This window comes from Pleuronectes platessa, chromosome 10 (assembly GCF_947347685.1).
Source record: "Pleuronectes platessa chromosome 10, fPlePla1.1, whole genome shotgun sequence".
In the NCBI taxonomy this organism is placed as follows: Eukaryota; Metazoa; Chordata; class Actinopteri; order Pleuronectiformes; family Pleuronectidae; genus Pleuronectes; species Pleuronectes platessa.
The window spans coordinates 11,867,199-11,888,920 of record NC_070635.1 but is presented as its reverse complement, the minus strand read 5'-3'; the positions used below and the strand labels follow the sequence as shown (position 1 = coordinate 11,888,920).

At 41.3% G+C, this 21,722-nt stretch overlaps 1 long non-coding RNA gene across 1 annotated transcript in view; it reads right to left on the bottom strand.

The window, feature by feature from the left end:
• Nucleotides 1–1,783: 1,783 nt before the first annotated feature.
• The window catches only part of LOC128449716 (uncharacterized), a 49,169-nt gene continuing 29,230 nt past the window's right edge, over nucleotides 1,784–21,722 (bottom strand). The window contains exon 3 of the long non-coding RNA XR_008339901.1: nucleotides 1,784–1,982. This is a non-coding gene — a long non-coding RNA (uncharacterized LOC128449716). The remainder of the gene's footprint in view (nucleotides 1,983–21,722) is intronic.

The window sequence follows — 21,722 nt, the reverse complement described above, 5'->3', positions numbered from 1 at the left end:
ACTATGAGTAGAAAGGTGTGATGCAAGGAGCAGGAGGAATCTCTAATTAGTTTTTTTCAGCTCAAACTTCAATAACTCACTGACCTTAATAAACAGATGATATAGACTCACACATACATACACAAATCCATGGCTGCGAGCGCACACACACACACACATGCACAATCTCAAACACGCACGCATAGTGTGATGAAAGTGTTACCTCAGCATTTTCCAGCTAAATGTACTCATTAGCCTAGTTGCACATGGCTGCCTGAGAAAACAACAAAGTCAGCTGCAGAAAGCACAGAGCATTCATCTAGGAGGCTGTCAGAGTGGGAGACAGAGAGCAGAGGTCTCAGCACTACCACAATCTCATGGCTGCATTATTTTCTCCACAACCGCTTTTTTTTTTTTTCAAAGACCAAGTCCTCACACGCGGCCCCAAATAAGTCGTCATAATGAAAGCTAAGCATCATTTTCTATTGACACTGCTAACAGTTCTAACCAGGTTTATTTTCTCGTTTAAATTTTGTGTCAAAAATCAAATTCCAGTAAGTCCAGTAGGTGAACCAACTCTGGTTGAACTGGAATTTGAGCAAAGCAGTCGACCTCACACCTCTGGAACCAAACATACATGCAGGATTTGTACGATGCGGCATCTCACCTGACGACTTTTACCAGTCAGAAAGAATTAAGCATATTGCATCATCTGAGAACTATGGTGCCGCATTTGTAGAGGTGTAACTGGTGTAGGCCCTTAAGTTGGGCATGTGTACCGAACAAATGCAGCCACTGCACAAGTTGAACTTGTAGTGTGTGCCGGACACAATTTGAAACTTGCAAACCAAGCTCCTCATGGGATTTGAGCTGCCTCTTGCTAACAATACAGACCTGGGAAAAAACTGTAACAAATACCACCTGTGTTGTTATGGCAGCAGATATACTTGGTATCAAGAACACAAGTTACAAAGACATGTTGAAAGTACTTTTTTAAAATGTATTCCACAAGTAGGCTTCAGCCAGTTGCAGCTGCGTTACAGACTTATAGAATAACAGTTACATTCTATTAGGTAAACTACTGTTCAGTTTTTTTTAAATCAGTTTAATGTTTTTATATTTCTACATAAGATTTTTGTGAAAAAAAATTGTGTTTCCAAGATTTAAAGTTGTACATTCATGAGGAAAAAATATGTATAAGAAAAAACAAAGGTGTGTTCTCTGAGTTTATAAAGTTATGAATTGAGTAATACTCTCTGAGATTAGAGCCGAAGTGTTACAAGAAAGTAAGACGCCAGCATTTTCTATGTACTACATCTGCACTAGACGACCCAATCAAATTCAATGTGTCAGGTTTCCATCTCAGTCCATCCTTCTAGAGACACGAGAGGCTGGAACCAATTCCAGTGCACACCGTGTGAAAAGCAAGTCAGTGACAGGTCTAGCATGCAAACAGACAGACAAGCCATCACACCTGCACACAGGAGTCTCAAAGGCAATTGACCTCTGAATTAAAAAAAAGAGAAAAGAGAATACCCAAAGAGTAAGAGTAACTGTGAGACAATATAAACAATCGGTACCTGTTCACGCCCTGTTCCTGTGAGCTGACAGAATCAACCACTGATCCACCAAACCATCCATCCCTTATTCAAAGTGCAGCAAAGAAATATGCACTGACAGGGAGAGGAATGTGTTACCTGATCTGCGTCATCATAGTGCTGAGAAAACTTTTATTTATGTTTTTATCATGTGATGCACTCTCACTCATGCTGCAAGATATAATTGTATCAATTCACAGGTACATTCTGTGTTCTGTATAAATGGCAGATCGCTGCATCTCTTACTAACCAAAGGCAAACTGAGGAGCACAGCCCTTTCAAACTGCCGTCTGTATTTAGTGAAATGTTGGACTGTCTCCCACACTCAGCTCCAACAGTGCTGTTCTTCTGTGGCAGCGAAGACAAGACGACCATCTGATTCCGAGGCCGAGCTTCTGGCAGGATCTGGTGGGCAAGAGGGGTTCGTTAGTGTTTCTGATTGTGTGTATTCTGGTCTCACATGAAGCTTCAGGCTAATGTTTGAGGTCAGGAAACTTGTGGTTTCGATGGGACAGAGAGCAGTGATGGACACACGCAGAGGGAGGAGAGAGAGAGACTGAGTACGTTAGTAATGTAGCTTGTAACTTCCACTTGTAATTAAAACTTCTACAGCCTTTCTGGACTGTGAATTGGGTCCTTGGAAAACTTTCTGCCCTTTAAAACCTAAACTAAAGGCTGAGGCTAGGTGGGCATCAAGAGTCTGGATCAAGCTTGCTCACTAGACAGGTGGACGTTTTCCAAGAGGTTGAATCAGGCGTGTAGACAGAAAACTGGAATACGGTCATATATTTAGCTTATTTAACTAAAGACACCCTGGATACCAGCAGAACTTAGCCGTCTCAAAAATTAGGCGGACTTTACTGTTGGATCTCTCAGCCTTCGAGTTGTGATCAGTCACTTTGTGCACGTCACAACTGACTCCATCTTGATTCAGCACCAGTGATCCAATCACCGACATATCACCCCCTTCAGGGCATGTAACACATCAATTCACAAGATGAGATACATATAATCTAAAGTACCCACTATCCTCAACCAATTAATTACACAATTATTGCAAATCAATCGTAAATACTTGGTCTTGCCGTGATTAAAACACTGACACAAATGAAACTTGGTGGAGGGATGTGGGTCAGAGAAGAACCCATTACATCTTGGTGCGGTTCCAGATCAGGAGTCAGATACAGAATTTTGTTTCACTTTCTTTAACATTATGAGAGAGTTTCTCAACATTTTCAACACTTTCCCAGAGAACAATTCATGAATGTTGATGGGGAAATAAAATCTGGGATCTTTAGGGGAGTAATATCTACGAGTCTGTGAAATTTGGTGCAGCTTGATTGAATTTAACCGTTTTAACGAAAGTGAAATTAATCTTATTAAATAGACTGTATTCTGGAAATACACCTTTTTAAGTAAGTAAATGAGTAAAAATGAATAAATTAAAGAATCTGTATTTATGACATTAGGATAAAGTGGAAAAATAAATGCCTTCAAATGCTTTTTACTTAAAAGGTTAAAGCAACAGTGCATTAGTAGAGTATTTAGGTTTTTAGAATCGTTGGCTGTTGATCATTAAGTGTCATGATTTAAAAATGTTACAAGTTTAACATTTAAATGGTACCTTTCTTATCTACTGTATAGTCATCCAGTATTAATCAAAAATTGTAAACAGGCTTTTCAATGTGATTTGACTGAGGTGTACAATATATGTATTGGCATAGAATTGAACTTTCATTAAACACATTTGCTAGATTTGAAGTATAGATTATGAAAATGTCTGGTCGATTTTAAACAAAACTGTTGAGCTACATAAACATTTTCATCCTCAGCAGTAATTAACTGGTTCTTGGTGAACTATTTGGCCAAATCCCAGGTGTATAAAATAATTGAGGCGTTCAGAGGTCACAGTCATTATTTATATTCACATCCAAACACAGTCATTATTCCAAAAGGTGTATTTACATATTTTAAGAATAAGAGGGTTTAAGCATTAACACTACTGAAAATGTGGGATATGTATTAAGTCCGTATTACTGGTTCCATTGCCAAGTCTTGATTGTTTGAAATATAACCGACACGCTGATCCACACCATAAACAGACACTGGGTGGGATTCGTTTTCCAGTCTCAGTGTGATGTGATTTAAAGGTGAATGCTTTTTGATTATGAATAAGAAATATATTTATTTACGTTATGATTGAGAAACGTGGTATATTAATTGAGACCCAGTGGTGGTGCGATAATTGCAGAGTTAAATTTATTCATATTCATTACTCCATAATGTGCTGTATATATAATCTGTGAGAGCCGAGCTGGAGATGCAAACAAGCTCCCAGTGAAATGTTTTAATTGGCCTGTTCTATTTCCATTTCAATGGGATATCCCCTCCCCTCCTCTCCTCTCCTCCTTTGTCCCCACCACTTCTCTCAAGTTGTCCTATCTGATATTTGACATGTTGCAGCTCGCCCTGCTTCCTGTTAATGGATCGTTTAACTCCACAATTTGGAGCCGTACGGTGCACGGGGAGATAAAGACGAGTGATTGTGAATAAGGGAGTTTGTGTGCCACTGGATGCAGCAGGACAGGGCTAGTGCCGGAAGTTGAAAGAGGAGGAGATGGCGAAATGAAAGGAGAGACATGAAAGGAGTTGAGAAAAAAGTTGAGATTTCATGAATACCGCAAGTGGAGCTCTGGCAACTGAGATGAGATGTGCTTGTGATCAGATATCATTCCAGACTGACGCCACCCAAACTGTAATCCAAAGTGATTCTCAGCAGGGCCGTCTTATCACCACTGCAATTCAAACATCAAGGCAGGTTGGAGTTTGAGGGTTTTAAAACTTTGTCAAAATTTAAAGCTATTTTAGACTAGTGTGATGTATAATTTGTAACAGTATTCACACTGAGTCTTATTGAAAGATTTTCACAGTCGCTCTCGTTAACTGTGAGCAAATTGTGAATCGTGAATACATTTGGGAAATGCAGATAAAACCTGAACCTGAAACACAGGAACAGAATAATCATCCAGTATGATGTAAATCAAGTGATCTGAGAGAAAACTAGGCTCCTGCACTTCCTCCAGGCTCTGTTTACAGCCTTGGGGAAATCTGGCTCATGACGGGAGACTTTGACCAATTACAGGGCCATTCAGAAAGAGGGCACTTCTATTGGCTGTGAAACTGAGCAGCTGCATGTGCATGTCTCTGAATTGGAACCCCTGCACTGAATCAATGGCAGATCATCTTGCAGGATAGGTCACTAATTCCAGCATTGGCAACAACTGTCTGAACTTCAAAGCAACCCAAAAATAAATGCAATAAAACTTTGGTTATTTGTCACATGTATGAAGTGCATGTATCTGCTTGTCTAATGGAAGGTCTTCAGGAAAGTGAGACGCCATCACAAATTATTTGTACTTCGTGTCCTGGGGATGAGAATCAACTATTTTTCTATAGGGATGCCACCTCCTGCAACTTTATTAATGCGTAAACCTGAGCCAGGAAATAAAAACATTGTTACTGCTCATATTTAATTGAAACTTCAAGCTTGGAAAGTGATAACTTAAAGCATAAACAAAACAAAAAAAAGGAATAAAAGAATTTCATGGAGGGGATAATTAAAATGGTGGGGGGTGAATTCTAAATGCAAACAAAGATCTGAGAGTTTTCATTTAAGATATAGCAAGAACTACCAAAATGCTGTAAACAAAACCACAGAAACTGTTTTAAAATACAAACTTGAATTGATTTTTAAACAATAAGAGAAAGCCTTTAACAAATAGAAATTCACAAGAAAAGAAATGACACTAATAACACAACCCAAAGAAGGGAAAAGTCAATAACCTCATGGAAAAAAGCACGGAAGCAGCGACATTCACAACTTCTCAATGCTGGAGTCCCATCATGTGTGCACCAAAAGTACCTAACAGATATTTAAATGCAGATGAAGAGGAAAGAGAGGGGAGGGGCATATGGAAAAGAAGGAGAGATAGATTAAAGTGAACAAGGTGGTGAGGGAAGATAACCCTGTCCTGTCTCCTGATGCAAAACTCCTCTTCCATAACTTCCCCTGTTTTTGTTCTTTTTCTCCGTTATGCATTTCACTACTTTACTACAATACTTTTCCTTTATTCCATCAATCTATACACTGTTCCCCTGTTTTCTATCCTTCCCGGCCTCTTGTTGAACCCTTTAACCCTCATATTTCTCACTCCAGCTTTCTCCCCTCATTTTCCCCTCCTTACTGCGATGGATTCCCTCATTCCTCTTCTTTTTTTTTTTAACCCTCTGCCCCCTTTGTCATCCCTCTTTCTCCTTCCACCTCGGTTTCTCATCATCCGTTACCCCCTCTCTCTGTTCGTCTGTGTGTGCCCTGCCATTCACGAGCTGCCCCGGGCTCAGACATATGGTGCTCTGCTCTCTGCTATTGTCATCCATTAACACAGTTGTCAGTGGAATTACAGGCACATAGCGCAACATGCCAGGCTGTGTTTTTGATTCTGATGCGGGAGACAAAACGAGGCGGCGAAAAGACGTCAGGTGTCCTAAAGGCAGAGAAGAGAAATTCGGTGTACTGCAGTTTAAACATTAACCCGTACAAAAAATAAATAAATATAAATAATGCTGCTTTTAGTTCATTCACTAGCTATCTAAACAATGTATACCAAGTTAATGAAAATGTTGAACTTCCCTTTACTGTGATAAAATAATATGCCACATCCAATTGGTATATCAAGTATTTAAATCTCTACTGCACTAAGCAACAGCTACAATGACTAAACACACAAATAAAAGACCGGTACACATTCGGCATCCGAGAAAGAGGGTCACAATGTTTAAGTGACACTCTGACAAACACTCCAACACTCAACACCCGATGGTCGAGGGGGACAAGGTCTGGTCCTTGACAGAGGACGACAGCTGCTGTCAGCTTAGATTTTAAAAAGCCGCAGTTTTATCGCAAATTCAACAGATGCCAGAGTAATGAAAACATTGATCACGTCTCTAACGATGTTAAAAACAAAAAGAAAACAATTATATCCCGGTGAAAAAGCGGCATCATACACGTAGAAGAAACCGACAAAGATGTCAAGAGAGGTTGTGGTGATAAGAAGCAACAACAACAAAATCACATGAACTCTGCAGCTGTGTTAGTACGTCACTGTCTGCTCCACCTCTTGTTAATAAATAGATTTCTCACTCATAATCAAAAAGGATTCACCTTGATGGTCCATCCCACTGATACTGAAAACGACACCAAACTTGTGCTGTGCAACTTAACCCACTAGTGACCAGGACGTTAGGCAACCTTTGAAATGGTTTCTTCATGGCCAGCTAGCTACAGTACATTGTTATATTAGCATCCCTTTTCACAAATGTAAAACGAAGGTTTAAGGTCGATGGCTGTTTTCTAGTTTAGCACCAGATCCTGTGATTTCACATTTGAGGTTTCGTATAGAACAGGACCGGAGGCCCATCCACTTTCAACTGCACCAGCTGGTAGTTCTGTAGGTATTGATTTCCCAGGGGACTCGCCCAATTTCTGGCTTGTTACAAAAAGAGAGAAAACAAACAAAATAGTTCCTGAAAGCTCTATGAACCTCTGCTCTATGCTCACTGACTGAAAATGACGTAGACACTTGTGCTTTTCTTTCCACATTCAACACCAATCGTTTCACTGCAGCGTCACAGCACAGTGAACACAGCTGCTGCTCAGAACACGTTTCATGGCCTAGGTTTGATTCAGGTGTGCCAGTCAGCGAGCAGTGGAAATGCTGCTAATGAATTCAGCTAACTTGCTCATTAGATCCCCCTTACTTACACACACACACACACACACACACACACACACACAGACCACTGCAATGTAACTGTTAGTAAAGCTGCTTTAAGTATGATAAACAGTTTGTATATCGATATGATTCAAAGCTTCTTCAAAGTCTGCTTTTACATCATAAATGTACAAAAGATGTATTTGATCTCGTACAACCTGGATTGGTGCTTGAAAGAAATCAAGATGTGGGCTTTGTGTACAACATAAAAAACAAGATGTGGCCATTCTGATTAGACGCCTCTGTCAGACATAAAAGTAAAGTTTGCATCGTTTCTGTCAGCAACAGCCTTGATTACCGTCAGCCTGATTAGACTGGATAGAAAATCACAGCACTCACACTCACACACACGCAGACAAACACACACATGCACGCACACACACACTTCTAAGAAGTTCTAATTAAAGTGGTTGTGATGACAGAGCTCTGGGTGTGATGTACAGTATTGCACAGCAGACAGTATCACAACTGTGTGTGTGTGTGTGTGTCATTGTGTGCGTGCGTTTGTCTTTGTGTGTGTGTGTGTGTGTGTTCAATTTCCGTATTGCTCATGTTGTGGGGACCTCAATCTTTCACATTGCGGGGACCTTTTTCCCTTTGGCGTCAAAAATCAAGTTCCCTTTTTCCAAATCATTACGTTTTAAGGTGAACACAGGCTTCAATTGTGGAGTGGGTAGAAGTCATGGTTAATGTTGGAGCACGTCTGCAGAAAATGAATGTAAGTCAATGAAATGTCCTCTCAAGTCATGGAGACCTGAGTATGAAATACAGGCACAAAGAGAGGGAGTGTGAGATAACGGCTCTATAATAATGTGTCCATAGGGAACAGCAGAGCAGAGAGCTGTGACAGCTTGTCCGCCAGCAAACTGTCAGTTACACAAACACACTCATACACACAGACACACATGCACCGAACGAGTCTAATCAAACCTTACAGTCGTTACATCTGATCCGATGTCAAAGTCCTGTTTAATGATATTTTTACTTTGTTATGTGGTATGCGGTGGAGATGTGGGAATTGTGGTTGTTTGTGAGATAATATGAAGCAGCCGAGTGGGAAACAGGTTTTTAATGACAACTTGACAGCTGATCTCTAATTTGCAACACAAGAGCACCAATCGGCTGCAGCTGCTGCAACAGCAGTGATGCAGGATAGATGCCACTTTATGAAAACAGGTAGATGGTAAAGTGAGAGGTAGGCAGCCAGACAGACAGACAGACAGGTAGGAAGATAGAGAGACAGACAGACATACAGGCAGACGGACAGGCAGACAGAGCCCGGGGGGGCGTGTTTGCATCTCTCCTTCATCGTCTGCAGGTTTTGATTCTGTTTGAAGTTTTCCTTTCCTGCGATGGGTTTTGTTAAGTCTTGTCAGATTGTTCTCTCGCTTCTTTTCCCTGAGTTGTCAGGACAAGTAGTCTTTAATCTTCCCTATCTACCATATCTGCAAAGAAAAGACAAATACAGCTCTTTTCCTTTTTTCCGCTCGAAATAAGATGACACCCACCGGCTGTGTCCATGTTCCAACAATCTGAGGCTCCCTTTGATACCATAGTTGTTAGGGCGGATGTTAAAGAAAGTGACATTTCAGATCTTTAATTGTGTGAGCAGACAGGAGGTATGTGGAGGAGAAAATTAAATCATTATTTCTGTCTTTACATTATTTCACTCTCAGCTGGGAATTAAATCACACGCAGGCTTTTTGAAAAATTACACATTAAACAAAACAAATCTGTAGACTGTCGAGTTTGCATATCTAAAGGAAGGTTATATTGTTAAGCAAGAGATTTCCGAATCATATAATACATACTTTGCATATAACAACTGTTACAGAGTTTAAATTCTTTCTTATGAGTGAAAAATGTAACTAATATCATATTGCAGAACATAATATTACTCTTCAAAAAGTCTGTAGAAGTAATCATGTTTCTTAGTTTAAAACAAAAGAGTGCTTTAATGGAATACTAAAGTAAGTATTCTTTCTGCTGCTGTTAACAACAGTTTAATGAGCAAATGTACAAACTAGAATGACCCTCAGTAGAGAGCATACCGCTGCCAAGGCCCAATAGTCTCCTTAAATTCAATCAAGCTGACCCAAATTACACAAACGTATAGAAATCAGTGAAAATATCCCCGAAAAATGCCCTCGAACAATCTTCAACTTACTAAAAAGAGTTTAAAACTGGTTATCAAACAGTTTTATATAAATGCTGCCTCTTTTGCGATCTAAAGTAAAGGAGACACTCAGAGAGAAAATTGTTGATACAACCTTGCCGGAACCAGCGTTGAGGTCAGACAAAACCATTTACAGCAGGGTTAGTGTATGAACTGTACCCAAACAAAATTTGAATGTTGTCATATTAAAGTTATCAATCATACAGAAACAAAAAGATGCGTTACCTCATCGCTATGCATCCTTCGATTAGCCGTGTGTCTTCTGGTCACTCCTTCCAAAACCAGATTGAGGTTTTAATGACAGGAGACAGTGGAAACACTATTTCTTTTATCCACAGAGGTGCCAATATCAACGGAAATGAAAAAGTCCTATTTCTATTCTGAACCATAGTACATCCTTCCACCAAGTTTCATGGTCCTCTGTCCAGTAGTTTTTACTTTATCTCGTGTTACTAACAAACAAATAGGGATGAAAACATAACCTCCTTTGGCGAAGGTAACTGTTACATTTCGGTCATCCTTGAAGGTTGTCAAATTGTAGGAGGATGGATTACAGCTGTAAACTGGATGGACAATACATCATTCTTTTTTGAACAAACATTACTCATACCATGTTTATATTTGGTTATTTAGTAGTGGACAGTAGAGGAGAGAAAACCGTATGGGGCTCAACTGAAGTGGAAACTACGCAAGTGCAGAGCAGAGAGAGGCGTCATTGAACATCCTAATCTTCAGTGACTTTGTAGGAAAGATCTGGAATCCTTGACCGTTAAAGTTAATCTCATCATAATATGGGTCTATTTTCCAGCTCACAGTTTGCTGACAGAGGAAATCATCATGCTGAGGAGAAACCGAGCGTTCACACTTCAAATTACTGGTGACCCCGAAGCGCACACACACACACACACACACACACACACACACACACACACACACACACACACACAATAGAAAGACAAGTGCACAATCGCACGCCCACACATTAACAGAGAAAGAGATACAGTAAATGAACAGATGTACAAAGAGCACATGCTGACATGCATATGCAATCATGCAGTCATGAACATGCACATATGGACACAAAACACACAAACACACACTTATGTCCATACCCCAAAACACTACCCTGCAGTTTAGTGCATTTATTATTAGTAAACCTAATAAGAGTAATATTGAGGAAAGTTGTTGACCGTGTGCAGCACGATCAACAAAGGCAGGTTTTCTCCTTAAAGATACTACCAAGATTATCTTTATTCACCTACATGTATCTAACGACCCCTAAACAATACACTATAAACAGAACAGCTTGTAGATGTTGACATGCTACAACCTAATTATTTCCATATATTCATCGTGTGATCCTTACATGTCCACACTGCCTGTTCACATGCGTAGGAATGTAAATAACCGGACTTACAGCTTGCTTTAGGAACAGTCAATATGTGCCGGGTTGTTGCAGAAAGACCTTGTGCAGTCAAGGAGGGATTTTGAGTTTCCTTTCTAACAATAAGAAGAGCAGTTCTCTTGGAAAGTTTTCTTGGTCTCATGGACCTCTACTTGACCTCCAGCATCCCTGTTATCTGCCATTTCTTCTTTACATTACAATCTGAGCAAGCAGCTCCCTGAAAATGGTTTTCTATCTCCTTCTATTCTTCTCCTACTTTGTGGGAATCAGCTATGTTATTTTTGTGCTGGGCAGCTGCTTAGATGAGCCCATTGCTGCCGATTGCTGGGACCAGATTCCGAGTATTTATAAAGCGTTGCATCACTATGTCTTTCCAAGTGATGATCGTCAACGAGTCATATTCCTACCAGGCTAATTAAGGTGTGAGACCTTGGTAAAAGTTTTCTGACAGCTCCAATCTAATGCTGTGCCCAACCATCTGCATGGTGCTCCTTTCGTTTTCAAAACAAAAACCATACATTAATCTATAATCTAATATTGAAAATAATTACTTTATGCCTTTTGAAGATCTGTTCATTTTCTACTCACTTAACTATACACAGATATTTTTTACTTGGTGTGCCCAAACTCTTTCAAGCCCCTGTAGACACAGACAAAGTATAAGCCTCACACACAGGGGCTGGGCCACTGTAGGAGAGAATGTGGCAAAATGGGCGAATTCAGAGGGAAGCAGAGTGCTCTGAAAACCCCCGACAATATGGAGAGCTACTTAGTCAAGGTTATTATTGTACACAGTCTGTGCCTGTGTGTGTGAATGTTCCTGTGTGCTTATGTATGTGTGTGTGTGTCTCGTGAAAACAATAGGGCAGATATGTTCAGTTATACCAGAGTACAACCTTTAGGTGTCTGATAGAAGTGATGACCGGAGATCACAGCGGCTCCAAACCTCTGCCTGGCTTCGCTCAACACCACTCTACGTTATTTTCTACACTTGTAAATTCAGCAATGTAAAACTACATCAAGCACTTACTTATTCCAGTCAATATTCCAGAGTAGAACCATGCATAGTGCTGCCACACATTGATAATGGGGAAGGTGTCCTTGAGCTGATCTAAAATTAACACACAGCACATACATGTCTGAATTTGCATGTTATTTTGAAGAAGAGAACAGATTGTGTTGCCGTATATAGTTTGTGTTCACATCGTCAATACGACAATGGCATTCAGAGAGACCATTCCTCCACCAGAGCCCAACAGTTCCCTTGAGAAACCACATTTAAGTTCACTCGATTCAGAGTTGTATTTGCCTCTGCACTAAATTGCATACCCTCATACATATCCGTTCCATAAACACGACCTAAACATAACTAAAATGTTGAAAAACCCACATATCTTGCAATATAAAGACAGTGGAGAAAAATAAAATCTGGATCCACCACTTGATCCAGTCTCACACCAAAATTTAATGAATGTTTTCCTTGGGTAATGAGTATTTTTTTGTGCAATCCTGTCAAATATCAAACAAACAAATGCAATCATATTTGAGATTTTTAATTGAAAAACTGTGATTCTTGCTAGATGTGATGGGATGAGAGATTATAGGCCCTACACCTGCCTGGAAATGGTTCACGTGATATTATGTATAAATAAAGCTGGAAATTCAAATGGTTTCAAGTAAATCATATTCTTTAAAAAACATACATGACTATAAGAGCTTATACCCTGAAGTAAAAAGTCACATTTTGGGGACTGTGATGACATTCTGTCCATATGTTCAACATTATCAAAAGAGTTAATTTTCATAATGGCCAACATCCTGTTTTGAAAAACAACTTATGTGGTCTCCCAGCTTCCCTCCCAATAAACATGTATTGAATATATAATAACCTGCTATAAACTGTGACTATGAATTATGAATACACCCGTGCGATCATTTACAACACAACAGAAGCTCCCTTTAATGCGTTTCTGCTCTGCACTGTAGTACGATTAAATCATAACTCAAGTGTAACAAAACCACTGGAGACGGGGATTCCTTACAGCCTGAGTAAAGACAGGAGTGGCTCTGTGCTAATGGTTTGGATGCACAGTCTACAAATCCCCGCCTGGCGATTTCCTGTTGGCGATCAAATGTTAGAGAGATGATTGATCTCAAGTTCACTCCAACAGCTACGCCGGGAGGGAGCGAGGGGAGGAAAGAGAGCGAGACAAAAGGCTGTGTGGAGAGAGAGAGAGAGAGAGAGAGAGGGTGAGAATGCAGTTGGGGTCGAGAAAGAGAGAGATAAGCAGCATGTGTGAGCCTCTAACCACCAGCTGACACTCTTCATCTGTTGTGTTGTGTCTGCACGGCTGTTTCACCATCGTCGCACTGTGGGTTTGTCTGAATACATCAAAACAGCCAGAAAGAACAGAGAGTGAGAGGGAGACAGAGGGAGAACGAAAGAGCGTGTTCTTAGAGAGACTCCGGCATCAGCTTTCTGTCTCACTTTCTCATTCTTTCATTTCACTCTGTGTAATATAATTTTCACACTCTGTCCTGCTTTTATCCTCTACCCGCATCCATTCCCACTCTCTCTCTCTGCGTCTCTCTCGCAGCGTCTCCTCTCAGAAGTAGAGTTGGGAGTTGGGAGCAAAAGGCAGGAGACAGACAAGATAAAAGCTGTTTCCTGATTCTTCAGCTCCCAGCCTCTCTGCTGTCAAGCGAGAAGACAGCTAGTCAAGACAGAGAATTTCCTGCTAGATGTAAGCCTGCACAGTGGCTGTCGCTAACAGGCAGACAGGCGGCGGGGGGGGAAAGAAAAGAGGAGGAGAAGGACAGACAGGAGGACAGATAAGAGGCAGAAAGTCTGGTAAGCAGATATGTAGATGGGGTAATGAGTCAGACTGAGGAGGATCCAGCTCCATGACCCCTTTTCAAAAGCCCAGGCTGGTTTGTGTTTCATTTCGAACAAAGATAAACATAAAGATTTCTCAGGTGGAAAACAAAGATAAAACGTGTGTAAAACAAACAACAATAATATTCTGATCTGGTGTCAGGGTCATAAATGCTGATCCACATAGGGATGCATTGATGTAACAGGGACACAAGATCAGGAAACACACTCTCACAGACACACACACACACACACACACACACAAACATTTGAATAGTCATCATGACAGACATCAGGTTAATGCTTCCTTTATGTGATAGTGTCTCTGTGTGTCTGTCTTTGTCTGTGGGTTGTGTACTGTATGTGCACACACACACACACACTGGCATACGCACACAGACAAACATTTCTACCCTGACTATCTTTCAAAGCGCTGGCCTGAAGCTTGTTGTCTTGTTGCAATTTGTTTGCTTTGTCTGTGGGGGCAGTGTCTCCAACTCTCCAAGCGGATACACAGTAGATGAAGTGGAAGCACGGAGATGTTTACGAGCTCACAGAGAAGACTGGTGGTCTGATGACTGTCTGGCTGCAGAGTCACAAACTTCACCTTAATGCCTGTGATGAAGGTTTGCTTCACTCTGATCATATCTTGCTTCATGGAAACATTTCATGACATGGCAATTTAATCTATTTCCGGATTTCTCTGTGTTTTCACTGATTTCAGATTAACCACGCTGACTCATCATATTATGGTCCTGTATAGGTCTATGCCCTCAATCAAGCTAGGCTGACTTCTTAAGGACCAAGTGTGTGTTTGGCAAAGGTTATACTGGAATGATCTTCTAGTTGCTTCCTCCAGCTGCAGGAAGTGCTGACTTAATCAGGGGGCAATGACTCTTTGTTCCAGGAAATGTGTGACAGATTTGATCCAAGTGGTGACCCAATGTGACGTCACCCATTGGTAGTTGAACTACCATTCAGAAGCCTTGATTTTTTGGGTATTTTGTCCAGCACCATCTTGGTTTTTTGAAGTACCCATGATTGGAGGGGCAGGGGGTGAGCCTGACTGAGAGCTCGATGCCACTGCACTCCCACCTACATCTGTGACCTGCACACATTGGACGGTACAAGCTGTGGATCACAGGGTATCCACAACCCAATGCATAGCATGCATAGCCTCAGCCTGTTATTGGCTATTTTACTTTAAATGCACACTCGGTTTCTTTGTGTAATGAGCACCAGACACAACAACAACAGTGGCTATGAGATTCTGCTCTCTCCGCGTTGGTTAGCACTGCCACTACAGGTCTAATAACAAGAATTCTCAGGGATCTGCCTCGCCCGATGTTACTTGGACCACAACGTTTTCAACTTGCCCGACATGCTTGTTTGACCATCAACAGTCCTTTTTATGGTCTCGTCCAGATGGAAATATTTTGAAATATGAAGATTTCTTTCAAAATGGAAATATATTCCGTCAAAAACAATATTACCAGTAGTGTAGACAAGGCAGAAAAGGGTGTAGGCAACAGATATTGTTGCATTTTGGATTATTACTTAAATACTTGAATTTTTTCAACGACTTTTGCTCTGCGCTTGCTGTTGTATAGAAACTGTCAGAGAAAAGAGAGGGAGGCAGAGTGGATTTATTCAGCCTGATGAACATTCAACACTTGTTTCACATTCATTGCATTTCACGTCCCAGCCGTTGCTGCTCCTCTCTCAGTGCTTGCCTTACGTAAGGATGCATTTTAGCACTGCCACTCTGTTTGAGGAGTACACACCTGAGTACACATGTACATGCCGCCTCAGTCACACACAAACAAACACACACATTGAGAGCGAGTCTCACGCTCCTGCTAGCAGATGCCACACAAATACACATCAGTCACGCTGTTCACTTCAATCTCACATGTTCCGCCTTAATTATTCAATAACAATTTCTCAGTTTGGTCATGTGTGGTGACTTTGATGGTTTTCTAAAGCACTGCACAAAAGAAAAGCCTACTAAGTGATTTATCTTGTATTCTCTGTCATGGAGATTGTGTCGTGACACTTAAATTCACATTACAGCGTCGCACACGCCATTATCAGCACATTTTCGAGCCTCGCAGGACAAACAAGACCACACAAGTTGGTCCCAGCATGATACGTGTCTACACATTCTCTGCCTCATAATGATTTAAATAAGGTTTGATGCCACTTTGAATGATGCCAAACAGTCAGACCAAGCAGTATGACACATTTTGTGTAAGCCAGGTGCGGTGATAAAAGTCGGTCCACACGGTGAGATTACCTGCTGAGGCTGCTGGCCTGTATTACTCATGCATTAACCTTTTGCGTTTGTCCATGTCGGTCAACGGTCTGACCTCTCTCTTCACGAGAGGAGACCACAGTCATTTGTTCTTGTTTCAAATGTTCTTTGACTTTCAGGTGTGTACAGGCAGCCTGCAGCTACTGTACATGAAGACGCTCCTGTAAAACAGAGACAGATATTCCCTCACTGGCTCAAGTATCAGAAAATGGTAGGGCCAAGAAATGCTTATCCTTAACTTTTTTACCAGACAGGACGGCCGGGCATGCCCCGTGAGAGCACAGCTTTCCATTCTTTTATGATTTACTTCACTTGACAATAGTGCGTTTTGTTCTGACACTGTGTGAGCTACAGTTGTCGACATGGAAGAACAGTCTCCCATTAGACCTTGCTGGTCTCTCTCAGTGGAGCTTGTATCATTTTTGTCATCCCCTCTCTTGTGTCTGTCCTTTATATTGGGATTTTTCTGACTGTGAACTGTCCCTCTCCATCTCTAAACTCTCTGCCTTCAGGATGTGGGCCCTTGTTTTTTGTGTCTCTCTGTGTGCGCGTGTGCGTGCATGCGTAGCTTTGTGTGTGCATGTATGTCATGTATGTGTATCCCCTCCAACCCAGTAGGGGCTTGTATACGAGTCTGGCCCTCTCTGCCTGCCATTGTTATTCCAGCTTTGTGCCTTTGAGCAGCTGTGTGTGTGTGTGTGTGTGTGTGTGTGTGTTGAATGTGTGTATGTCTATAACCGGTGCATAAGCAAGTGTGTGTGAGCCTTTGCACCTTATGTGCATTTGCATACCGTATGTGTATACATGTTTATTGTGTTTGTGTGTGTGTGTGTGTGTGTGTCTCCTCTCTGCCAACAACCAGCTCCTCTCTGTGTCTGTCCATTGTGTATTGTGTTGTGTTCAGTGGCTCGGGGCATTTGGCTGCTATAGAGGACAATGCAGAACGGACAATAGTCGGACAATAGAAGGGATACTCTGTGGGGCAGCGGGATGTGGCACCTATCATGTACTTACAGCATCACGAGTTTGAGTGCTCAGACGTGTTCTCACGTACCGTCACGCCAAACCTCTCTGCCATTCTCTCTTGTGTATCAGATTAAATGTTCAAAACATGGCATGTCATGATACGTCATTAATTATGCAGCACACTGCAGTGCATAAAAAGCACCCAGTCCAAAGCTGACTGGCAGCCTATGCTAGGAGCTATTTAGCCACCTAGCCCCCATGCCCCACACCCCTCCCTCCCTCCTCTTCCAATGAACTACTTGGTCCAGCAGCAGCAGAAGCCAACCAGCATCCTGTATCTAAGATCTATTAGTCAATCTATCTCCATCACTCCATCCATCTCCCTGTCTCAATAAGCCATCAGTGGTTTTGGTTCTGATCCAAATCAATCCTGCTCTGACACTGACCCGAATCATTCATCTCTCCCTGCTGTCTCTCTCTATCTCTCCGCCTCTCTAACAGTAGGAGTGTGTAGCCGGCTGCCAGCTAGCATCAGTCATGTTGTCAGGGTCTGGCTCTGGGGCTGCTGTTGGCTGTGAGGGCAAGCTCTCCAACGAGTTTCTCTTCGACTCCTTCCCTAAGCAGCACTGATGCACTGACAGCATTTAGCAGAGTTGGCCTTGTCACATGGTTTTGGAGCAGAATTTTAGAGTGTGAAAGCAAAAACCTGAATTACTTCAATGCATGGTATTTGGTCCACCTTAAAACCTGAGTAAATACAACTTTTAGTATAACAATTAGATGTAAACATGTATTTGAAATAAACATCAAGAGCAAATTATTAACATTAGCTCTGGTTTGGTCTCGTGAACTCACAGTTTTTTTTCATAGATATTGTTTATATAAGCAAGATTTAATACAGGAGTCAGATATAGCGGCGAAGTGGTGTCATCAGCAAAGAAATTGAAGTCAGTTTGGGTTTGCATTTATGTTAATTCACATACATGTTATGTACATATATGATATGTCTTGTTCGAGAATGCAGCGTTTGTGTCTGTGTGTAAGCTCGCAAAGACGCTGACACAGTTTCTTTCAGGTTAAACAATTCATAATGCTTGGTTTTGCTGTCTTTGCTGGTCCCGAGAAATACTGTATTGCAAAATATATAATACACTGTATATATTGTTAAGCATGTTTAAAATAAAAATGGTGAAATCTGAATCTCAAATAGGACTTTACTGTCTTTATGTTGTGTTTTAGGTTGATGGCATTATAAAAGGGATAATTTCATATTTCACAAATGTGTCAATTAGTATTCTGGAGTTTATAATACAAAACATGAGGATTGTTACTTACTGATGATGTATGTTGATCAAACCTTGTTGAATAGATAGACTCACTTTACTTTTTGTGGTACTTCTCTACTTGAGTCTTTTTGTTATTCAAGTGGTTGGTTAAGTTTCCCTGCTCGAAGGAAAACTCTTTTTTGCTGATGTGGCTGCTATGGTAATGCACAGCGTGAACAGCTGTTTCAGGTTCATAAAGGCACAGACAGTGATATCGCACTGAAAATAAGCTGAGCTTCCTCTTAGAGTCTGGCTGCCTCATACATTATTTTGAGAGGTTAGTGTTTAGTTTTTTCAACATAACGTTGAATCACATAAGTTCATCGTCTTGACCCGTGCATCAAGCTGTGCGCTTAGTGAAACAGCTGTCAAACTTCTCAGATTCAGAGCCAGAGGGAACATCTGCTTCTTCAACACAATGTTTAGCTAAGTACCCAAACTAACACCATGTTCGCCGCTCCACAGATCAGAGTCACATTCACTTAGAATTAGATTTAGACTCTGTATAAGCAGCTGCATTGTGTAGTTATTAGATTAATATTTTTCCTTTGCACTGGATAATCCTTTTCCTCTCAAGCAGCAGACGTCTTTTACCTGCTGTCTACTCTTCAGGGAGTCCAAAAAAAGGCAAAATTAAGGAAGGATGTTGTCTCTCTTTCTCATTTGTCCTCTCCATCTCACTCCAGACCTCCACGCTTTCCTATTTTTTCCTCCCTCCTTCCTCTAGCTCCTCAAATACAATATCTACTCAACACAATGAGCGGTTTACAGCTCTTGCAGGTCTTCAAGATAAAAAAAAAAATGCAAAACTATCCTGCTTTCTTAGACGTATTTTCCACCAAAGCTTACCGTCTCCTCCAGATTTAATTGGCCCTATAAATAAACCGCTCTGCTGCAGAAGTCGTTTAGAGGGAGAGAAATGGTCAGGAACACACACACACACACAGAGGGATGGTGCGATGCGGAGACAGAAAGACAGACAAAGAGTGAGGGTGAGAATTACCACAGTAGATGAAGGCAATTGTCTAAGTCCTGCCTGAGCAAAGATCCGAGAAGTGACTTAGGATGCAGGCTGACAGTGACGGCTTCATCAGAGCAGCTGAGAGAAGGAGAGCGATGCATGCAGGAGATAGAAAGGATCTGTGTGTGTGGCTCAAGGAGACGGAGGTGACGGAGAAAAACAGAAGCAAAGTGAGGAAAAGACCAAAAAAGCAAGAGGAAGTCAAATGAATCGAAGAAAAATAAGAAGTTTTGTTTGTATTTTGTCGCGCCTACAAAAAATGAATCCAGTTCAGACTCTTGTGGCCCAAATCTGATTTCAGTGTGAACAACCCAATTCAAGTAGAAGCTGATCTTTTCCTATTCGAGCCACTTTCAGAAGTGGTCCAAATCGGATACAGGTCAGACCAATGCAACCGTGAACTGCCAAAACAAAGATTGGATTTTGAAGAATAAATCTGAATAGAGCACTAAGGCTTACAGTGTGAATGTAGCTTGTGTGTGGTCAACAGTTTGTCTGTTTTCCATGCTGGGCTGGGTCCTACTCCACAACGAGCCAATATAGTGGCAACCATAGAAAATCTTGTCCAATCAGTGATAGTCAAAAAGTCAAAAATGAAAACCCATTCAATATGCAGTCTTCGTTCCAATCCAACAAACCCCCACTGCTCCAGCATACAATGATTTCGACTTTTCGGGTTTCGTGTTTTTGTCAATTAATGTCGCTAGGGCGGTAAAACTGTGAATCGCAGGTATAAAGAAATCTGTGCACAAATGACTCATTAAGTAGAAAACCAATAAGAAGAATTTGTGAGCTTTGATGGAGGGTTGAGAAAATAACATAAGGTATCTTACACACAATGCTAAATATATAGTGGCCTGAATTGCTCCCGCATCACTTACAATCATGAAATACTCCTGTAATGTAGGAAAAGGAAATGCTAAAGGACATAAGTCAAACAATACATAATAAAATAGAGTGTGTATGCATGAATATATCAGTTTATCTGTGCGAGACATCTGTATATTTGCATGCATGTGTTTATGTAGAAGAAAAATCTGAAAGACAGCGGGAATGACTGTGAGACCTGTGCATGTTTGTGAGTGTGTGAGACAGAAACAGAGAGTAGTCATTGTCGTGCAGCGTGTTGACTCTTCAGGGATGTGCAGGAACACGCCGTCTAATTAACAGTGTCCTCTCCGTGTTGAGGCTGGTTCCCACAGCCCCAGCAGCCATGATTAAAAGAGACGCTCTCAAAGGACGGGGAGCTCTTCCAATTCACTCCAGATACTTTCGGGATGCCGTCCACACACAATCAACCATCTCTTCTTGACCGGGACGGACGCTCTTTTAACTCTGCGTCTCAATCTGTTGCTGGGTCCTTCTCAAGTACACACAAACACACACACACACTTTTTCTCTCATCTGACTTTCTCGCTCGGCCCCTTCATCTGTGTGCCGCTTTATTTATTTTTTCTTGCCGGTTCCTCGTTTCCTACAAACACTCCTTCCCTTCCCTCCCCTCTCACTTCTCTCACCCTCGCTGCCTGCCAAGGCTTCACATCAAAGCCGATGATTGGTTTCTAACTGTTCAGCAGGCTGTATTTTATCCTGCTTTGTGTGAAGAGACCAAAATAATCAGCATGAATATGGAAAAACCTGCTTCTATGGTAATATCCAGCCCAGTAATATCCATATCAGTCAAACTAACTTGGCTTAATTTGACTTACACACAAACGGATGGCAGTACTTTACTCCAAAGTCCCCTTGGCTTGGAGTCACATTGTAAACACTGCCTTTGACTTGTGTGTATAAATATAGCAACTTGTCAAGGTTGTTGGCTCCGTGTTGACACTGACTCTCATACAGAAAGCTACAATTTTCTTTATTCCTGCAAAGTTTTTTCTTTTTTGGTAGCACCTCCACCTCCTCGTGTAAAGTCTGTTGAGGCTCTTCACCTTGGATTTGACTCCTCTGTGCACCGACACTACCTCAAGGTTGTTGGCTAAGTGTTGCGAGGCTGTTTTAACAAGTTTCTTCGGCAAGGTCCCCAAATGTAATTTAATAGTTACGTAGAATTAAATTAGTCTTTTGTCCTTGGGCTCAGGTTTTCTGAAAATATGCTCATTTGAGACAAGATATCAAGATTTACATGCCGAGCTTTAGAATCTCTGTCTTTGTATCAGTGCTTTAATGAACCGTGTTGATGTCAACAGGGCTGATTCACATTTCTGAATCGAGTGGATGATGACA